Source organism: Lissotriton vulgaris, chromosome 7, assembly GCF_964263255.1.
Source record: "Lissotriton vulgaris chromosome 7, aLisVul1.2, whole genome shotgun sequence".
NCBI classification, from domain to species: Eukaryota; Metazoa; Chordata; class Amphibia; order Caudata; family Salamandridae; genus Lissotriton; species Lissotriton vulgaris.
In genome coordinates this window covers 1049187268-1049207853 of record NC_141695.1, presented here as the reverse complement: position 1 = coordinate 1049207853, position 20586 = coordinate 1049187268, and the positions used below count along the sequence as shown (strand labels likewise).

Sequence of the window (20586 nt, the reverse complement as noted above, 5' to 3'; positions counted from 1 at the left end):
AGATTCAGAGTGCAGATTCAGAGTGCAGATTCAGAGTGCAGATTCAGAGTGCAGAGTGCAGATTCAGAGTGCAGAGTGCAGATTCAGAGTGCAGAGTGCAGATTCAGAGTGCAGATTCAGAGTGCAGATTCAGAGTGCAGAGTGCAGATTCAGAGTGCAGAGTGCAGAGTGCAGATTCAGAGTGCAGATTCAGAGTGCAGAGTGCAGATTCAGAGTGCAGATTCAGAGTGCAGATTCAGAGTGCAGAGTTCAGATTCAGAGTTCAGATTCAGAGTTCAGATTGTGTGGGTGACTCTGTGTGTGGCTCTGTGTGGGTGTACAATGCAATAGGTCATGCATTTGCGAGCGATTAAGCTATTGGCATTGTAAATGACAAGGCCATTTATTTAACGATTACGCTATTGGCAATGTAAATGACAATGCCATTTATTTATGATTTTTTTAAAAAAACACCCCAAAAAAAATGTCATGAGCAATGCCAATAGCTCTACCTTTAATATTGCCGAGACCATTATATTGTAAATGCTTGTTTACACTGTCACCCTGCCTCGGAGACACACATTTCTCAGTCAGTCCCTTCAACGCTCAGTTGGAAGTTGCCATAACCCATTTTTTAACTTTAGACACGCACATATCCGGTTGTATATTATTAGATATGTTGAGTAGCCCATCGAGTCTGTTTGTGTTTTTCCTTTTGCTTTTCATGTTAAAAATGCGAACTCGAGCAGCGGAAAACCCAGAAAAAACGTGAGCAGGCGGACTACTCGCTTGTAAAAAGCTTTCTGAACTTCCTAGTCAACTGCTATTAAACGCGTAAAGTGTATACATGTTGTATGTGGTCGTTTCTAGGGTGTGCAGGCAAAAATGGGGGTAAAATTGGGGTCTGCAGTGCTACACGGTGAGCTCTCCTAGATATCAAGTGTGTATGTTACTGTTTTAAACACATTTTTGGTCTGGCAATAATTGTCAGTATGGAACTAATTAAGTTCTATCAAGCCCTGTGTGTGGTGAGGAGGACCCCTCAGTGTTATACATGCTTTTACGGAGGTTTAGGGACCTTGTTGCTTCACTGCTGATTGGGCTCTGAGACGACCATCCTGCCTAGTTGCCTGTTGTGAATGGGTATAAACAATAAACGTCCGATTATGGTGCCGGTTGGACCTATCCCCCCTCAAGAACACAAAGAACCTACTGACATTTTCTACCTGAAATAGACCATCTAATTTGGAAAGACCACCCTGTGTCCTTCCTGATTTTATTTTCACCCAGTCACTAATCTCAAACTTATACTCCTTTCTCTCCATGCTCACATTTGTCCCCTTGCCTCCTACACCATTTCAACCTTTCAGCCATGCAGGGACCAATTTAGTACCAGGTAAGCATCACACATCTATTGAAATGGGGGTCGCAGTGTGTGGGGGGGCTCGCAGTGTGTAGGGCTTGCAGTGTGTGGGGGGGTCGCAGTGTGTGGGGGGCTCTGTGTGGGTGTGTGTGGAGGGCTCTGTGTGGGTGTGTGTGGGGTGGCTTTGTGTGGCTGTGTGTGTGGGGGGCTCTGTGTGGGTGTGTGTGTGGGGGGGCTCTGTGTGTGTGTGTGGGGGGGGCTCTGTGTGTGTGTGGGGGGTCTCTGTGTGTGTGTGGGGGGGCTCTCTGTGTGTGTGTGGGGGGCTCTCTGTGGGTGTTTGTGGGTGTCATTTGCGAGAGATAAAGCTAGTTGCATTGTAAATGACAATGCCATTTATTTATGTTTTTAAAAAAAACATAAATAAAAATAATGTCAAGAGCAATGCCAATAGCTCTAACTTTAACAAAGGCAAAACCATTGCATTGTAAATGCTTGTTAAAAGATGAGGTCAAAAAAGCAAGAAACGGACAGCTGGGGCCCGTGAATCACTGTGCAGACTCCAACGTTGTGCTTCAGTTTTCGAGGCGGGAAGAAGCTGTGTACCTGCCTTGAGAGACTATCCAATACCATTATCTAAAGCCCAACAGGTCAGGTAGCTGAAGGTAAGTAAGTAAAATAAACCTGTGAAATGTTATGTGAGAGTGTATGTGTCCTGTGTATATGAGTGATAGTGTAACTAAGTGAGATCGAGTGAGTCAGACGGAACGTGAATAAGTGAGATTTAGGGGCATATGTATCAAAAAAGACTTTTGCGATTCTCAAATTGCGATTTTTAGAGAATCGCAATTAGAGAATCGCAAAATGCAATGTATGTAGGATTCGCTAAATATTTTGTCAATCCTACATATTCCTTATTTGTGAATCACAAATTGAGATTCGCAAATAAGGAATACCTTCCCATTCATTCCTATGGGCTAGGAGGCCCATAAGAATGAATGGGAAGACATTCTCAATTTGCGATTATCAATTAGAGAATCGCAAATTGAAAATGCAATTTCAAGGTTGCAAGGGTGCCAAAAGGACACCCTGTTGCACCCCTGAAATATGTATGTGTGCACATGTGGCGCACATGGATGCCCTAAGAGCATGTATGTGCGCCACATGGCATAAAAGTGAATTTTTCTAAGAAATCGCAAATTACGACCACCTTAGGGCCGGATCTCAATATTTCTGTGCTTCCTACATTGCATTTAAGGAATCGCAATTTGCTATTCCTTAAATGCAATCGCAAAATAGAGAATTCAAAATGTTGCTATTCTCTAATTTGAGATGTCTTTTTGGGATGATACATCCCAAAAGGCTTTTTCCTGTTCGCAAACAGGCTGATTCTGAGAATGTCCCCGTTTGCGAACGGGAAAAAGGCTTGATATATTCTCCCCTTAGTTAGAATTAGAGAGTGAGTTAAAGTGGCTGAGTGAGTGAGAATGAAGAAGAGTGAAGGCGGTAATTCCGGCAACATGATGTGCCTAGGTAAAATGCAGGCACACAAGTTATAATTCCTGGCATTTGGAACAGCTGTGGCAAACGCTGGTGCTGAAATACTCAGGTTGCGAATTTAGCAACAACAACACCCCCAACGTTCACTTGATGCTCATGAAGCAAGAAAACCTAATACATTAGGTATGACCTAGTGCCTCTTTGACTTAATATGTGTTATATGTGTTGTGCGTTTTGTGTGTCCTTTTTCTTCTACAGGATCATTGCATCTTTGGTGCTCCTGGTGACTGCACCTGTCTGAGCTAGCCCAACCTGGGCAACCAAACTCATTTATTTATTTTTGTTTTTGTTTTTTCTAGGTCATGCAACTGCATGTTCCTTTACCGCTGTAGGCACACTGTATAGCCTTAGTTTACTTTAAACACTGTAAATAGTCTTTCACTTTTGGTTTATTACACACCAAATAGAAAAACATGAGTAAGGTGGGGAAGTTGTGCCCCCGTCCTGAAGAAGGAGCACCAGCTCCGAAACATGTCGACGCACACCAGAGGTACTGTCCATAATCACGACAGCTAACTACCTCAAACTGCACTTCTTTTACTAGTATCAGCCCGAGGTTGAATTAAAAATGTTTTCTTTGACACCTACGAGACAGGTACTTTTTAACCTTCACCACATCCCACCACTCACATTTTTTATAAAATACCCTACCACTTCCACCACACGCACCACACATAGTCTCTACTATAAGTGCTCCCGCGTAGTCGTAGGTCGCAGCACGCCGCATCCTGTTGGAGGGGTGCGAAGGCCCCAATGATGAAGCATGACACCAAGGGGCCTGTTGGTGTGTGAGGGGTATTTTATAAAACACTGAATGTCCCCGCATCAGTGGTCGACATTCCCCCCCCACCCTCTTGTCCACTGTGAGTAGGATTCTTTTTGTTTATGTAACAATGCCCAGGGAGTAAGAATCCTAACTCTCCACTCTACCTCCCTTCTGTTGTTATTTTTAGTAAGAAAAGGTCGCTTGATCAGTAACCCACTGACGTTTGTACATAAAATACAAATCTTTGATCTGCAAGCTACAGTTTGTGTTTGCAGCAGATATATAAACTCTCTCTGCTAAATTATTGATGAGTTAAACCTGACTAGACAAAACACGGATCTCGCCAGCAAGTACATGCTACCATTACAGAAAATATACTGGGCCTGTGCTGGTTAGGTTAATTAACGAAATTTTAACTGACTTGGTCGAGTTTAAAATGGCCACAACACCTGACCTGGCCTGACCTTCCAAGGAGGACTTTCATCCTTTGTGCACTCCCCCACCCCCTCCAACTATGACCTAAATTTTAAGTCCCAGTGAGGAGGGGCAGGAGACAATGAATGAAGTAGTGCACTTCTTCAACATAGGTGAACAGGGTTTATATTTGGATTTAGATGTGGCCAAATCAGTAACAGCATTATAAATGGACTAGACCACTTTGCAAACTTTACAACAGTGTAGAAGTGTTCTTATATTATGCAGGACTCCTTCCAATCAACAGTAATTTGCATGTCGGGATGTTTAACTCTTACTTACAATGTTTAAAAAAGCGCCAGAAAGCAGCATTGTAGTTGCTGTAGATGGTGGCACATAAGAAAATGGACCCACTTGCCAACTCCGTAAAAGGTTTTAAAAAACAGGTTTCTAATTGTGTTATCCACACCCTCCTTGCATTTGACGCTTACTAAAGACAGACGGGCATTTTAGGAGAAAAAAATTGGTAGTTACAACATTTTCAGTCCATTACCTTATCATCATTACTTCTATTGTCACCAGATAAAAGCTTGAAAAATAAAAGCTGTTATCGTAACAAAAATAAAATGGCGGGCATTTTTAACACAAGGTATGTATTATTATTTTTTTGCAGTTTCATATAGCGGAAACTCGACTGGAAGGTATTGGAGCGTTTTATATGAGCACCAGTAACAATTGACAAGGACCCATTCTTTTTTTAAGGCAGTTTAAAAATAAAAATAAAATTAGGACGCTGCGCAGTCATTGTCGAGTTCACCTTCTAACCCTGTTAAAACAACAGACAGAAGTAAAGGCATACTAGAGAAAGAAAAGCGTATGTGATTCATTCATAAATAACAAGTGTACTGGAAGCTGCTTCTTTTCAGCACAACGACTGTATAGTGACTTTGAGCTGCCTTGAAAAGCTCTTGGCACATTTTGCCCAGTCGAAATGTGCAGACTGGAAAAACTGAATATTGTTTATTCCTCTAAAATAAGCAGAAGCTTTATAATCCCTGCAATCGATCCGGATCCATTTTTTTCATTCTGTTTTTTAAAACACCTTTTATTGTTTGCATATTAAACAGTGTAAACCCAGATACATACATGACAAACAAAATTACCATAAAACCCAGCACTGCCATATGATGCATGTCATATACAGAAAGTAGGGCATGTTGTTCTCTTCTCATATGTTATAGGACTGCTCCCACCTGGGGACCACAACGTCTATGTTTATTTGATATATTTGACTCTTAAATCATTTCTTCTGCTTTGGAGCAATAATTCATGCCTCCTGTCAACTTTCCAAATGTAGGAGATTTTTCGCTTCTCCATTGGCGTGCAATGTCCCTTTTTGGCCACCAACAGCGATTGTGTCTGCTTGACCTCCCACAGCCCTCCATTATGCTGAGTACGGCTACTGGGTCCAAGTCAGCTGGGTAGCCCAGCACTACGCTTAATGCCTGATGTATCGTCTTCTGGTATTAGACGATCACAGAGCATTCCCAAACCATGTGCAGAAAGGAGCCCTTGATTGTGGCACAGCATAAGCAGTTGGGGGTGGCCTTTCCTAAGTGCCAGATTCTGGTAGGATGAAAGTAAGTTATATGAAAGTAATTCAATTCAATCAGTCTAAAGCATATTAAAAAGCCAGGGACCTCAAGGCCACTTTTGCCACTACACAATCAATGTCATTCAGTCCAGCTCCACTAGTCCAATCCTCAAATTTCCCATAGCTTTCTAAGGAGGTCAGGTGTGTTAACCATTTATGATTTGTGTATATAAATATACCCTTCTTGCCTCTCTGTCCAAAGTTAACTTGGGCTCTAGGGGGCTGAAATCTTTGGAAGTCCTTCAATTTGTCTTGATATGGTTCAAAGACATGTCGCAAATGCAGGTGTTTAAAGAACTGCGTTTTCTGTAGGTAAGAGTCTGCAGTGAGTTGCTCAAATTATTTCATATGACCAAGAACCCACACATCACCCAACATTAATATGCCTATCAAGTTCCAAGTTCGAAAGCAATCTTGCCTGGGCGTATGGGTGAGCTATGTACCCTGCCACAAGCGAGTTCCTTGTGTCGGTCCCTCCTGCCATTTAATGTGTTTTAGAGCTCCATGCCAGCAGAGCAGAGTCATTCTGGTGATGGGTGGCAGCTCATGGAGGACGATGGTTCCATGAGGGATGGAGTGCAAGCTTGGCGTTTCCAGGAGATCCAGCTCTAGCCTGAGCGCTGGGTCTCCTCTGTGACAGAAGAGCCAGTCAGTCACTGGGAGAACCTAAGAGGGGCCTATACACACTTAATAAAGGAAACCCATTCTTTTAATTGTTTATCACATTTGGAATGCAGATTCTACCTTCACAGTACTACACATCCAGCACTTAAGGGGGAATGCTGAACTGTGGGATTTTAGCCGTGTGCCCTGTTTTCTTTGCTTTGCCAAGAAAAGTACCTGTGATTTAAAGTTTGATTCTGCCTGACCTTTTCCGGAATCTCTGTTGCTTGATAGAAAATGGACAAAAGTGGTGTATTTGTAACGCATAAGTCTCTGAAGACATTAATATTGGGCTTCTGATTGGAAGAGAGAATGCAAGTGACTTGTTCAGAAATCCAGCCTCCTGGACCATATTTGTTTTCAAGAGGATGATATAGTGTACAAGTGAACTCTTTAAATTCTAAAAGGCTTACCTGTTTAGCGGCAGGCTAGAGAGCAGTCGTTCTCCATGTAGTTTCAAACTTGTCTAGCTGTGCAGAACCCACTAGTTTTATTAAAAACATCCTTATGATCAAGTCCTTCCATTAAGTGCATCACCGAAGATGCCTTTAAACTTGGAGCATTATTGTCAGTTGATTTTTTTCTATGTCCCTTCATACAAATCTGGAGCTCTGCTCCTTAGATTTCTGTTTGATTACAAACAATTTCTATTCGAAATCAAAAACTGGTAATGTAGAAGGGACATTACCAGTGGAGACTACAAAGTTCGAAACCAAAAGGAGAAGCGTAGAGGTACTGACAGAATCACCCTCCAAAGCGAGACTTGTTTAACCAAAGAGATTCTATCAAAAAAGTGAATAGGTGATAGTTTTTATTTTTAAATTTAACGTGGTGCTAGGCTCTCTCTTACACATGGAAAGATGGGAGCACAGTGTGCTTGTTAAAATACCCCTCACACTCTAAAAAAACCAGTTAGAGTCATGCTTCATCATAGGGGTCTTCCCGCCCCTATAACGGGACGGGGCGTGCTACGACCAGACGGAATACGCGGGAGCACTTAAGATGTGACAGAGGCTATGTGTAGGTGCATTGGTATCAGTGAAAGTGTAGGGACCTAACACTAGTGTGTGCAAAAAGTGAGAAAAATTGAAAAAAGTTTAAAAATTCCCTGGCTTAGTAGAAAAAAACAGATTTATTAACTTCTCTAGCTGGGAACATTAAGAAGGGGTTGTGTGGTAGAGCATTAGCTACTACCTAGTCGACATGTTTCGTAAGCAGTCCCCTACTGCTTACTCATCAGGACCATATAGCGATCCCTACTAATTAATACTCAGTTCTATGAGGTTGTGCCTACTGTCCTACAAACAACCAGCAAAAATAAGCTGGCTGTTTGGGCTTCGGGGCATGAGTTGGCCCAAGTGAAGCAGTAAAAATTGACCTGATGTGGTCTCTGTAAAGGAAAGGGGAAGAGAAAAGCCAACATAAATGCGTAAATAAGCATTCTCATCTGAATGAAAATACAGACAGACAAATGTATATATATATATACCACATTGTAGGAAAAAAACCGCCTTAAAAATCTGAAAGCGATTGTATTCCTTCATGAGAATCAACATGTAGGTATTATGTGTCTCTCGACATCAGCTGTCAGTCGTTAGAGACATATAGTGGCTTCACACTATGGGTTCCACTATCATCTCATCACACACACCGACAATCATGACTCCATGCATTTCCAACGAACTAGCAATTGAAAGGGGAAAAGGGGGTCCCTCCTTCGCAATATTGTCATAACAAATGGTCAGGGTATCGGTAAAAACAGAGCCTTTGCCAGAAAAGTCAATACATACTTATCTCAATAATTGTCATCGCCCCATGAGTTTGCAGGCGAGGGGTATTCTGCGCAGTTTACTATAAGGAACAAAACCTCGTGTTAATCGTTTCAGAGTCAGCGAGATATTGTTTGTATGCTATGCTCCTGTGACCCGTTTTTTAGAGACTCGAGGTCAGAGTCTGTTACTCACATGTCTGCCAGAGAAAGAAATCATTATTCCTACCCCCGTGCTCCTCCGAGGATTGCCGGGCTCGAATGCCCGTTCGTTATTAAAAGCCCTGCAGTTCCGCGTTGTCATTCTTGTGGGTGCCGCCTACCGCGTAACGCTGGAGCGTTAACTTCCCAACATGGCCGCCCGTTTTTGGCACAGTTAGAGTGTTTTAAGCGGAAGTCTTTCTGCAGTATCTATTTTCTGCTGGGGATTAGAAATATCGGATTTGAAAGCACGATTGCAATTGCAAAAAGGATCAATAATACACAGAGTCGTAAGAACATCCATATTGATGCAAAAAATCTCCCAAACAGGAATTTCTCTACAGGGGGAATTTACCATTCTCTATCAAAAGCTAGAAGGGGCAGAGGCAGAGGAGGATATTAATCAAGAGAAATAATAATAGGGGGCAAGGTGCCATCACAACTGGCTCCAGGGTATGTCATCATGCAGGCCGTTTTTGTGTGACTGAATACGAAACACCCATCTCTGTTCTTTTTCTAACAGAAATCTTTCATTGCTGACCAGTTCTATTACCGTCCATGTGATTTCCTCTGGTTTGTGATTCCTTTCGAGGAAATGGTTCGTGAGTTTTGTACTTGATTTTCTGCATTTTATAGTGCTCTTGTGTTCACCTATCCTGACCTTCACTGCCCTGCTCGTCATGCCCACATATTCCAGTTGACAGGGACAGGTGATCAGATATATAACATTCACACTGTTGCAGTTGCTAAAGGCTCTCTGTTCCCAGACGGTGCCGTTGTTAAAAGTTATTTTCTTGCTTTTTTTAGTTAGACCGCAGGCCCTGCACCCTCCACATGGATAGTGACCTTGAACAAAATTAGGGTCTCTTTGTACATTGTTGCTAGTTTTTGGTCTTGTGTGGACCAAGACATCCCTCAAGCTTTTTGCTCTTTTGTGCGCAAACATTGGTTTTGGTATTTGTAAGCCACCGCTATTCAAAATCTTCCAATTCTTGTTAATGATTTTGGTCACTAAGTTGGAGCTGGTATTGTATGTTGTCACACAAATTGGTCGTTTCTCTTCCTCCTTGGGTGTTTTCTCTTCCAACAGGCTCTCACGACAGTTGTTTCTGGCTCGTGTGTAAGCCTGGTTGATGACCCGGTCAGGGTACATTCGTGCCTTTAGTTTCTTTTTGAGATCGTCTGATTGGGTTTTGAAGTTCTCAATCTCTGTACAGTTCCTGCGTAGGCGCAGGAACTGACCGTATGGGAGGTTGTCCCGCAGATGCTTGGGGTGGAAACTATTATACATTAGAAGACAGTTCTTAGAGGTGCTTTTGAAATGGGTCGTGGTCATCAATCTCCCGTCTTTAGGGAAAATATTCAGATCCAGGAAAACCAGGTTGCTTCTGGAGGTTGTGCTGGTGAACCTTAGGAAATCATCCTGTAGATTGAGCCAGGTTAGGAATTGCTCGGAACCTCTTTCATCTCCATCCCAGATGATAAGGATATCATCGATGTACCGTTTCCATAACTTTATGTTGAGCCTGAAAGGGTTGTTGGGGTTCAATATTTTCGTTACCTTGAGATGGTGTACATACAGTCCAGCTATACTAGGGGCAAATGTACTTCCCATGCTGGTCCCATGCTTTTGTATATATAGGGTGCCGTCGTATTCGAAAAAGTTTTCTTTCAAGGCAAGTGAGCAACAATTCATCACCACAGTGCGTGGTGTTTGGTATTCCCAGAACTCTTCGAAGAGGACATCCTCAATGATGTCCAAGGTGGCTTGATGGGGCAGGCTGGTGTACAAGCTTTCTACATCACAGCTAATTAATAGCTGGGTTTTTGGATCGAAGCTTACCTCTTCTAGCAGGTTTAGAACTTCTTTGGTATCTTTCAGATACGTAGATGTCTTTTGGACCATTGGCCTGAGAAAAGCATCTGCAAATCTAGAGACCGGCTCTAAGATTGACCCGATACCTGAAACTATGGGTCTTCCAGGGGGTTTTTGTAGGCTTTTGTGGATCTTTGGTAGAGTGTACAGATAGGGGGTTCTCGGATCTTTTCGACGAAGAAAATCCCCCTCTTTTTTAGTGATCCAATCGTGTGCTAGTGCCTCCTCCACCATGGTACCAATCTTAATTTGTATACTTGTCGTAGGGTCACTGTGGAGAACTTCATAGTTTCTTTTATCCTGTAGTAACCTTTTGCACTCGTTGTCATAGTTCTCTATATTCTGTATGACAGTGGCACCACCCTTGTCGGCAGGCTTAATTATCAGTCTTTTGTTGTTGCTAAGATCACGTAATGCCTGTCTTTCTTCGTTTGTAGTATTGTGAAAGACACGTTTCTCTAGTGGGTTGATATTCTCCAACTCCATCATTACTGCCTTTTCGAAGGTTAATAGTTCCACTGGAAGGGTGTTGTCCATGGGAGTGAAATTAGATTTGGGTCTCAGGTTGGTATCACCGTGATCTGTTGCATCTTCTTTATCCTTGAAGAACACCTGCAGCTTGAGGCGTCGCATGAATTCCTGAACCTCTTGGCAAAGATGGAATTTGTCCATACTGGCAGTGGGCACATATCCCAGGCCTTTTTCCAAAACTCTTTTCTGTGGAGGTGTTAATTCAGTGTCTGACAGGTTCACAACCAAGCTCATTTCTGGGTTCTCGTGGCGCCTGTCATGCTCCTTGTTGGTACTCGAGGAGTTTCTTCTTCCTCGGTGTTCCAGTGCACCGTGGACCCTCTCCGGTTCCTCCCCTTCGTCCGTCCTTGGCGCGCCCCTAAAAAAGGAGCGGAGGGATCGAAATATCCATAATCTTGCTGTTGATAGCCCCAGGTGGGGAAAGGTCCTTGAGGATGTTGGAAGGGGGGTGGTCCATATTGTTGTTGTTGTGGGTACATCATGGGAGGGTTAAAATTGTTCCAACCTCTCGATCCTCTGAAATTTGGTCTACGGAAGTTCCTCCTATTTCCTCGAAATCTTGGACTCCTATTCCTGCTGGAATTTGAGCTATTAGAACCAGAGTCAGATGTCTCATCATCTGTTACATTGTCGTTGCTTGATTTATAATCATCCTTGATGTAGGGGTAAATTCTTTCCTTTGTCCATCGGCTGTTGTCTTTTTTCAGTTTCTCATATTTACTATCTTTCAAAGTGGTCTCGAACTCGTTCAAAGATTTGTTCATTTCATCTAAGTATTTTTTGATATCAGCTGGAGATTCATAACTCTTTATGCGTACTTCTATAGTTTGTATCTCCACCTTTAGTTCACTGGCCAATCTACTCGCAGTTTTTACAATGAGGACAATCCAGTCCCTGGTGCATCGCCATGAAATCTTAGACCAATCAATCTTGAAAGTTTTATCATGTAAAAAAATGAATGGTTCATTACGAACAACAAGGCCAGATGGTGCGGTGTTGCCCGGCAATCCTCGGAGGAGCACGGGGGTAGGAATAATGATTTCTTTCTCTGGCAGACATGTGAGTAACAGACTCTGACCTCGAGTCTCTAAAAAACGGGTCACAGGAGCATAGCATACAAACAATATCTCGCTGACTCTGAAACGATTAACACGAGGTTTTGTTCCTTATAGTAAACTGCGCAGAATACCCCTCGCCTGCAAACTCATGGGGCGATGACAATTATTGAGATAAGTATGTATTGACTTTTCTGGCAAAGGCTCTGTTTTTACCGATACCCTGACCATTTGTTATGACAATATTGCTAAGGAGGTCCCCCCTTTTCCCCTTTCAATTGCTAGTTCGTTGGAAATGCATGGAGTCATGATTGTCGGTGTGTGTGATGAGATGATAGGGGAACCCATAGTGTGAAGCCACTATATGTCTCTAACGACTGACAGCTGATGTCGAGAGACACATAATGCCTACATGTTGATTCTCATGAAGGAATACAATCGCTTTCAGATTTTTAAGGCGGTTTTTTTCCTACAATGTGGTATATATATATATATACATTTGTCTGTCTGTATTTTCATTCAGATGAGAATGCTTATTTACGCATTTATGTTGGCTTTTCTCTTCCCCTTTCCTTTACAGAGACCACATCAGGTCAATTTTTACTGCTTCACTTGGGCCAACTCATGCCCCGAAGCCCAAACAGCCAGCTTATTTTTGCTGGTTGTTTGTAGGACAGTAGGCACAACCTCATAGAACTGAGTATTAATTAGTAGGGATCGCTATATGGTCCTGATGAGTAAGCAGTAGGGGACTGCTTACGAAACATGTCGACTAGGTAGTAGCTAATGGTCTACCACACAACCCCTTCTTAATGTTCCCAGCTAGAGAAGTTAATAAATCTGTTTTTTTCTACTAAGCCAGGGAATTTTTAAACTTTTTTCAATTTTTCTCACTTTTTGCACACACTAGTGTTAGGTCCCTACACTTTCACTGATACCCATGCACCTACACATAGCCTCTGTCACATCTTAAGTGCTCCCGCGTATTCCGTCTGGTCGTAGCACGCCCCGTCCCGTTATAGGGGCGGGAAGACCCCTATGATGAAGCATGACTCTAACTGTTTTTTTTAGAGTGTGAGGGGTATTTTAACAAGCACACTGTGCTCCCATCTTTCCATGTGTAAGAGAGAGCCTAGCACCACGTTAAATTTAAAAATAAAAACTATCACCTATTCACTTTTTTGATAGAATCTCTTTGGTTAAACAAGTCTCGCTTTGGAGGGTGATTCTGTCAGTACCTCTACGCTTCTCCTTTTGGTTTGGAATTACTGGCAGCGCGCAGCTGTGGGAGCTTATGGAAGAATCTACAAATTTTCCCTCTCCACCGCCACAAAAGTGATTCTGCACTACACGACAAGCTTTTGACAGACAAAGGGACCCCTCTTGACTTCGCAACTTTCATAATGGCCGATCTAGGCCTAGCCTTCACGGAAGATGAGATCTCCAACCTGATGGCATCCTTGGGAACTTTTGAAGGTCTGAACACTGCAGGTCCTTCTAATAAAAACAATGATTGGGATGAACTAGAGGAGTTAAGGAGAACTCAAATCAAAACAGCCATCCATGGCTTATTGATGTCAGAATACCTCAAGGTAAACACCGCAACATCTGGCCTTGTTGTTTGTAATGAACCATTCATTTTTTTACATGATAAAACTTTCAAGATTGATTGGTCTAAGATTTCATGGCGATGCACCAGGGACTGGATTGTCCTCATTATAAAAACTGCGAGTAGATTGGCCAGTGAACTAAAGGTGGAGATACAAACTATAGAAGTACGCATAAAGAGTTATGAATCTCCAGCTGATATCAAAAAATACTTAGATGAAATGAACAAATCTTTGAACGAGTTCGAGACCACTTTGAAAGATAGTAAATATGAGAAACTGAAAAAAGACAACAGCCGATGGACAAAGGAAAGAATTTACCCCTACATCAAGGATGATTATAAATCAAGCAACGACAATGTAACAGATGATGAGACATCTGACTCTGGTTCTAATAGCTCAAATTCCAGCAGGAATAGGAGTCCAAGATTTCGAGGAAATAGGAGGAACTTCCGTAGACCAAATTTCAGAGGATCGAGAGGTTGGAACAATTTTAACCCTCACATGATGTACCCACAACAACAACAATATGGACCACCCCCCTTCCAACATCCTCAAGGACCTTTCCCCACCTGGGGCTATCAACAGCAAGATTATGGATATTTCGATCCCTCCGCTCCTTTTTTAGGGGCGCGCCAAGGACGGACGAAGGGGAGGAACCGGAGAGGGTCCACGGTGCACTGGAACACCGAGGAAGAAGAAACTCCTCGAGTATCAACAAGGAGCATGACAGGCGCCACAAGAACCCAGAAATGAGCTTGGTTGTGAACCTGTCAGACACTGAATTAACACCTCCACAGAAAAGAGTTTTGGAAAAAGGCCTGGGATATGTGCCCACTGCCAGTATGGACAAATTCCATCTTTGCCAAGAGGTTCAGGAATTCATGCGACGCCTCAAGCTGCAGGTGTTCTTCAAGGATAAAGAAGATGCAACAGATCACGGTGATACCAACCTGAGACCCAAATCTAATTTCACTCCCATGGACAACACCCTTCCAGTGGAACTATTAACCTTCGAAAAGGCAGTAATGATGAAGTTGGAGAATATCAACCCACTAGAGAAATGTGTCTTTCACAATACTACAAACGAAGAAAGACAGGCATTACGTGATCTTAGCAACAACAAAAGACTGATAATTAAGCCTGCCGACAAGGGTGGTGCCACTGTCATACAGAATATAGAGAACTATGACAACGAGTGCAAAAGGTTACTACAGGATAAAAGAAACTATGAAGTTCTCCACAGTTACCCTACGACAAGTATACAAATTAAGATTGGTACCATGGTGGAGGAGGCACTAGCACACGATTGGATCACTAAAAAAGAGGGGGATTTTCTTCATCGAAAAGATCCGAGAACCCCCTATCTGTACACTCTACCAAAGATCCACAAAAGCCTACAAAACCCCCCTGGAAGACCCATAGTTTCAGGTATCGGGTCAATCTTAGAGCCGGTCTCTAGATTTGCAGATGCTTTTCTCAGGCCAATGGTCCAAAAGACATCTACGTACCTGAAAGATACCAAAGAAGTTCTAAACCTGCTAGAAGAGGTAAGCTTCGATCCAAAAACCCAGCTATTAATTAGCTGTGATGTAGAAAGCTTGTACACCAGCCTGCCCCATCAAGCCACCTTGGACATCATTGAGGATGTCCTCTTCGAAGAGTTCTGGGAATACCAAACACCACGCACTGTGGTGATGAATTGTTGCTCACTTGCCTTGAAAGAAAACTTTTTCGAATACGACGGCACCCTATATATACAAAAGCATGGGACCAGCATGGGAAGTACATTTGCCCCTAGTATAGCTGGACTGTACGTACACCATCTCGAGGTAACGAAAATATTGAACCCCAACAACCCTTTCAGGCTCAACATAAAGTTATGGAAACGGTACATCGATGATATCCTTATCATCTGGGATGGAGATGAAAGAGGTTCCGAGCAATTCCTAACCTGGCTCAATCTACAGGATGATTTCCTAAGGTTCACCAGCACAACCTCCAGAAGCAACCTGGTTTTCCTGGATCTGAATATTTTCCCTAAAGACTGGAGATTGATGACCACGACCCATTTCAAAAGCACCTCTAAGAACTGTCTTCTAATGTATATTAGTTTCCACCCCAAGCATCTGCGGGACAACCTCCCATACAGTCAGTTCCTGCGCCTACGCAGGAACTGTACAGAGATTGAGAACTTCAAAACCCAATCAGACGATCTCAAAAAGAAACTAAAGGCACGAATGTACCCTGACCGGGTCATCAACCAGGCTTACACACGAGCCAGAAACAACTGTCGTGAGAGCCTGTTGGAAGAGAAAACACCCAAGGAGGAAGAGAAACGACCAATTTGTGTGACAACATACAATACCAGCTCCAACTTAGTGACCAAAATCATTAACAAGAATTGGAAGATTTTGAATAGCGGTGGCTTACAAATACCAAAACCAATGTTTGCGCACAAAAGAGCAAAAATCTTGAGGGATGTCTTGGTCCACACAAGACCAAAAACTAACAACAATGTACAAAGAGACCCTAATTTTGTTCAAGGTCACTATCCATGTGGAGGGTGCAGGGCCTGCGGTCTAACTAGAAAAAGCAAGAAAATAACTTTTAACAACGGCACCGTCTGGGAACAGAGAGCCTTTAGCAACTGCAACAGTGTGAATGTTATATATCTGATCACCTGTCCCTGTCAACTGGAATATGTGGGCATGACGAGCAGGGCGGTGAAGGTCAGGATAGGTGAACACAAGAGCACTATAAAATGCAGAAAATCAAGTACAAAACTCACGAACCATTTCCTCGAAAGGAATCACAAACCAGAGGAAATCACATGGACGGTAATAGAACTGGTCAGCAATGAAAGATTTCTGTTAGAAAAAGAACAGAGATGGGTGTTTCGTATTCAGTCACACAAAAACGGCCTGAATGATGACATACCCTGGAGCCAGTTGTGATGGCACCTTGCCCCCTATTATTATTTCTCTTGATTAATATCCTCCTCTGCCTCTGCCCCTTCTAGCTTTTGATAGAGAATGGTAAATTCCCCCTGTAGAGAAATTCCTGTTTGGGAGATTTTTTGCATCAATATGGATGTTCTTACGACTCTGTGTATTATTGATCCTTTTTGCAATTGCAATCGTGCTTTCAAATCCGATATTTCTAATCCCCAGCAGAAAATAGATACTGCAGAAAGACTTCCGCTTAAAACACTCTAACTGTGCCAAAAACTGGCGGCCATGTTGGGAAGTTAACGCTCCAGCGTTACGCGGTAGGCGGCACCCACAAGAATGACAACGCGGAACTGCAGGGCTTTTAATAACGAACGGGCATTCGAGCCCGGCAATCCTTGGAGGAGCACGGGGGTAGGAATAATGATTTCTTTCTCTGGCAGACATGTGAGTAACAGACTCTGACCTCGAGTCTCTAAAAAACGGGTCACAGGAGCATAGCATACAAACAATATCTCGCTGACTCTGAAACGATTAACACGAGGTTTTGTTCCTTATAGTAAACTGCGCAGAATACCCCTCGCCTGCAAACTCATGGGGCGAGGACAATTATTGAGATAAGTATGTATTGACTTTTCTGGCAAAGGCTCTGTTTTTACCGATACCCTGACCATTTGTTATGACAATATTGCGAAGGAGGTCCCCCCTTTTCCCCTTTCAATTGCTAGTTCGTTGGAAATGCATGGAGTCATGATTGTCGGTGTGTGTGATGAGATGATAGTGGAACCCATAGTGTGAAGCCACTATATGTCTCTAACGACTGACAGCTGATGTCGAGAGACACATAATACCTACATGTTGATTCTCATGAAGGAATACAATCGCTTTCAGATTTTTAAGGCGGTTTTTTTCCTACAATGTGGTATATATATATATACATTTGTCTGTCTGTATTTTCATTCGGATGAGAATGCTTATTTACGCATTTATGTTGGCTTTTCTCTTCCCCTTTCCTTTACAGAGACCACATCAGGTCAATTTTTACTGCTTCACTTGGGCCAACTCATGCCCCGAAGCCCAAACAGCCAGCTTATTTTTGCTGGTTGTTTGTAGGACAGTAGGCACAACCTCATAGAACTGAGTATTAATTAGTAGGGATCGCTATATGGTCCAGATGAGTAAGCAGTAGGGGACTGCTTACGAAACATGTCGACTAGGTAGTAGCTAATGCTCTACCACACAACCCCTTCTTAATGTTCCCAGCTAGAGAAGTTAATAAATCTGTTTTTTTCTACTAAGCCAGGGAATTTTTAAACTTTTTTCAATTTTTCTCACTTTTTGCACACACTAGTGTTAGGTCCCTACACTTTCACTGATACCCATGCACCTACACATAGCTTCTGTCACATCTTAAGTGCTCCCGCGTATTCCGTCTGGTCGTAGCACGCCCCGTCCCGTTATAGGGGCGGGAAGACCCCTATGATGAAGCATGACTCTAACTGGTTTTTTTAGAGTGTGAGGGGTATTTTAACAAGCACACTGTGCTCCCATCTTTCCATGTGTAAGAGAGAGCCTAGCACCACGTTAAATTTAAAAATAAAAACTATCACCTATTCACTTTTTTGATAGAATCTCTTTGGACTACAAAGTTCGGCCATTTCACGTGTGCTGCAAACAAATGTCACAGTGTCACATAGTGCATGCGTGTGCTATCTTGAGCTAAGCTCAACACCGAATGCTCCCTTAAGGCAATCAGGGAGCAGGAGGCCAAACTTTACACGACAGAACACAAGGAGAAAGGCCATTTCTGTTTGTTAGCACCTTTTGATAAGTCAAAATCAAAGTTGAAGTTAGAGGCCAAAGCTTTCAATAAGAGGCAAAGAAGCATCCTAAAAGACAGTCCTCAACTACCGGATGTTCCTGTTAATGAGGAAAGGTTAGGTAGTGGCCATCCTTGGGATCTGACTCCGGCTTTGACCTCCTCCTCCAAACTAATCATGGTACTTGATAACATGTGCCTGGATTAACCCTGGCCCCTTTAAGATCCACAGCAGGCTTATCGCCCTTGCCCGCTGTCAGATCCCGCCCTTTGATGGCAGTATGGGCATGACTGATCTTCACCTCCACTACATAGCCACCCGGCTTATGGTTCTCCATGACTGGTTTACTGGGGGTTGGTCTGATCCGGCCTACAAAACAGAGCTCATGAACCTAGAATTCCCTCAGATCCAGGCGTTCTTATATGGAAGCCCACTCCCCATAGCAATGCCCTTGATCACTAGGGCGGTCCTGACAGCATGGCAAACAGGGCTAATACACACGCATTGGGACAAAAAACGAAGCCAGCAGACACCTCTCTGGCAAGGAAGATGGCTCTGAGAAGTGGCGGCACTTGCGGGTTTCAAACGATGGGACTACATTGGCATATCACTACTGGGCGATATCTTGGTGGGCGACCACATTAGGACGTTCCAGGACCTGCAGGGACGATACACTCTCCACACCTCGCAATTCTACAGGTACCAGCAGCTATGTCACGCCATCAGCACACACATTGCAACGGGCGCAACAATCCCTGAGTTCAGCCCACTAGAAGCTCAAGTCATGATGGGAAAACTGGGGAAGGGTGGGGTGTCCCGAACATACCGAACCCTGATTAACAATAGCCCGGCAACGCTTGACCCACCCATGACCTGCTGGGAGGAGGACTGGCTCCCAAGACTATGACAACTTCAGATAGACTCCGCCTCATTCAACTATACTATCTGCACACCCCTTATCTAACCCCAGAACATCTTTACAAGGTGGGCCTTCGCTCCTCTCCGGGATGCACGCACTGTGGTCATGAACTGGCAGACTTTTATCACATGATCTGGACTTGCCCATGTCTAGATACACACTGGACTGCAATAGAGTCTGAGCGCACGCATATCTTGGACTGGCAGGTTCCTCATGACCCCATACAACACATTTTAGGAGTATTGGACGGCCTACACGGGTTCTGCTCTGACAAACTGTTCCTGGAGACAGCCATTGTAGTGGCCAAACGTGACATTGCCGCTACGTGGGCTCAGCCTAAACTCCCGAGTGTATCCAAATGGCGCCAGGGTGTGGATTGGTGTGCCATGCAGGAAAAACCCTTATTTGAGGCACGGGGATGTCCCGCTAAATACCGTAAGGTATGGGGCAAATGGACCAGTCAACCAAATTGACTTGCAGAGAACCTTACTGACGTATGAAATTGTCAATTTACACGTCGTAGATGATGAAATAGATGATTACCGATACTCCTTAAATTCCAATATACCTTGTGATGCTGTGTACTGCTGATCAATTGTGTCATGTTTCTATTTGTTTCATGCCAAAATCAATAAAATTGTTTATAAAAAAGAAGATACACAGCAGGTTGTAGCCTTTAAAGAGGCCCTGCTGCAAATGTTCAGTATTAATATGTGCCCCTCTGGTACACCTTCCAGCCTGATGGGGCCTTTAGGGGCTCCAGTCACCCTTCCCCAGTACTGACTGACCCTGCTCAGAATCTGCCAGATCCACCATCAGCACTAGGCCACACCTCTTCTCCGTTGCTGAAGGCCTCGCCTGCTGTCAGCTCACCAGAGATGCCAGTGGATCTTGCAATATGGCTGTTGAATCCACTAACACCACAACTGGAGTCAGAGAGAGTCCGCCTATGGTACACAATACAACAACAAAGGTGCAGTCCTGTTGTGAGATGAACCCCTGGCACCACCACAACTACATCGTCTGAGATTTGCCAGAATGTAATCTTTATTCACATCAGACTCTGATACAGGTCAGATGAGGATGATGATACTGAGGTGAATACATTTCTCCCCCCACATTACACTGATGCTGGCCTTTATTCAAACTTCCTGTACCTTTCATATTTTGCGTGAGTCACCTATGGCCTCTCCAGGTGGTCTTCCCACTGAGGAGAGCGTTTCCTCTGCAGTGGTATTTTGCAGAAATGTTGGAACATTATTTGCCATCAGAAGAAACTAACGCCATTTTGCTTACAGTGTTCCTAAAGCATGAACTCTTTACTTCCGAATCTCATTTATCTTTTAACGAGGCACTAATAGATTCTATTATGATAGCTTAATCGAAGCAATTTTTGGTCCCAGTTGTTAGCTGTCCCTCTACAAGATGTCCTAGACGGGCATCCTGTGAACTCTCTGTGGAA

General features: G+C 43.4%; 1 protein-coding gene across 2 annotated transcripts in view; it reads left to right on the top strand.

Annotated features, from left to right (window-relative positions):
- Positions 1–20586, top strand: part of SAR1B (secretion associated Ras related GTPase 1B) — a 470631-nt gene that overhangs the window by 375795 nt on the left and 74250 nt on the right. The gene's annotated exons all lie outside the window — the stretch shown is intronic.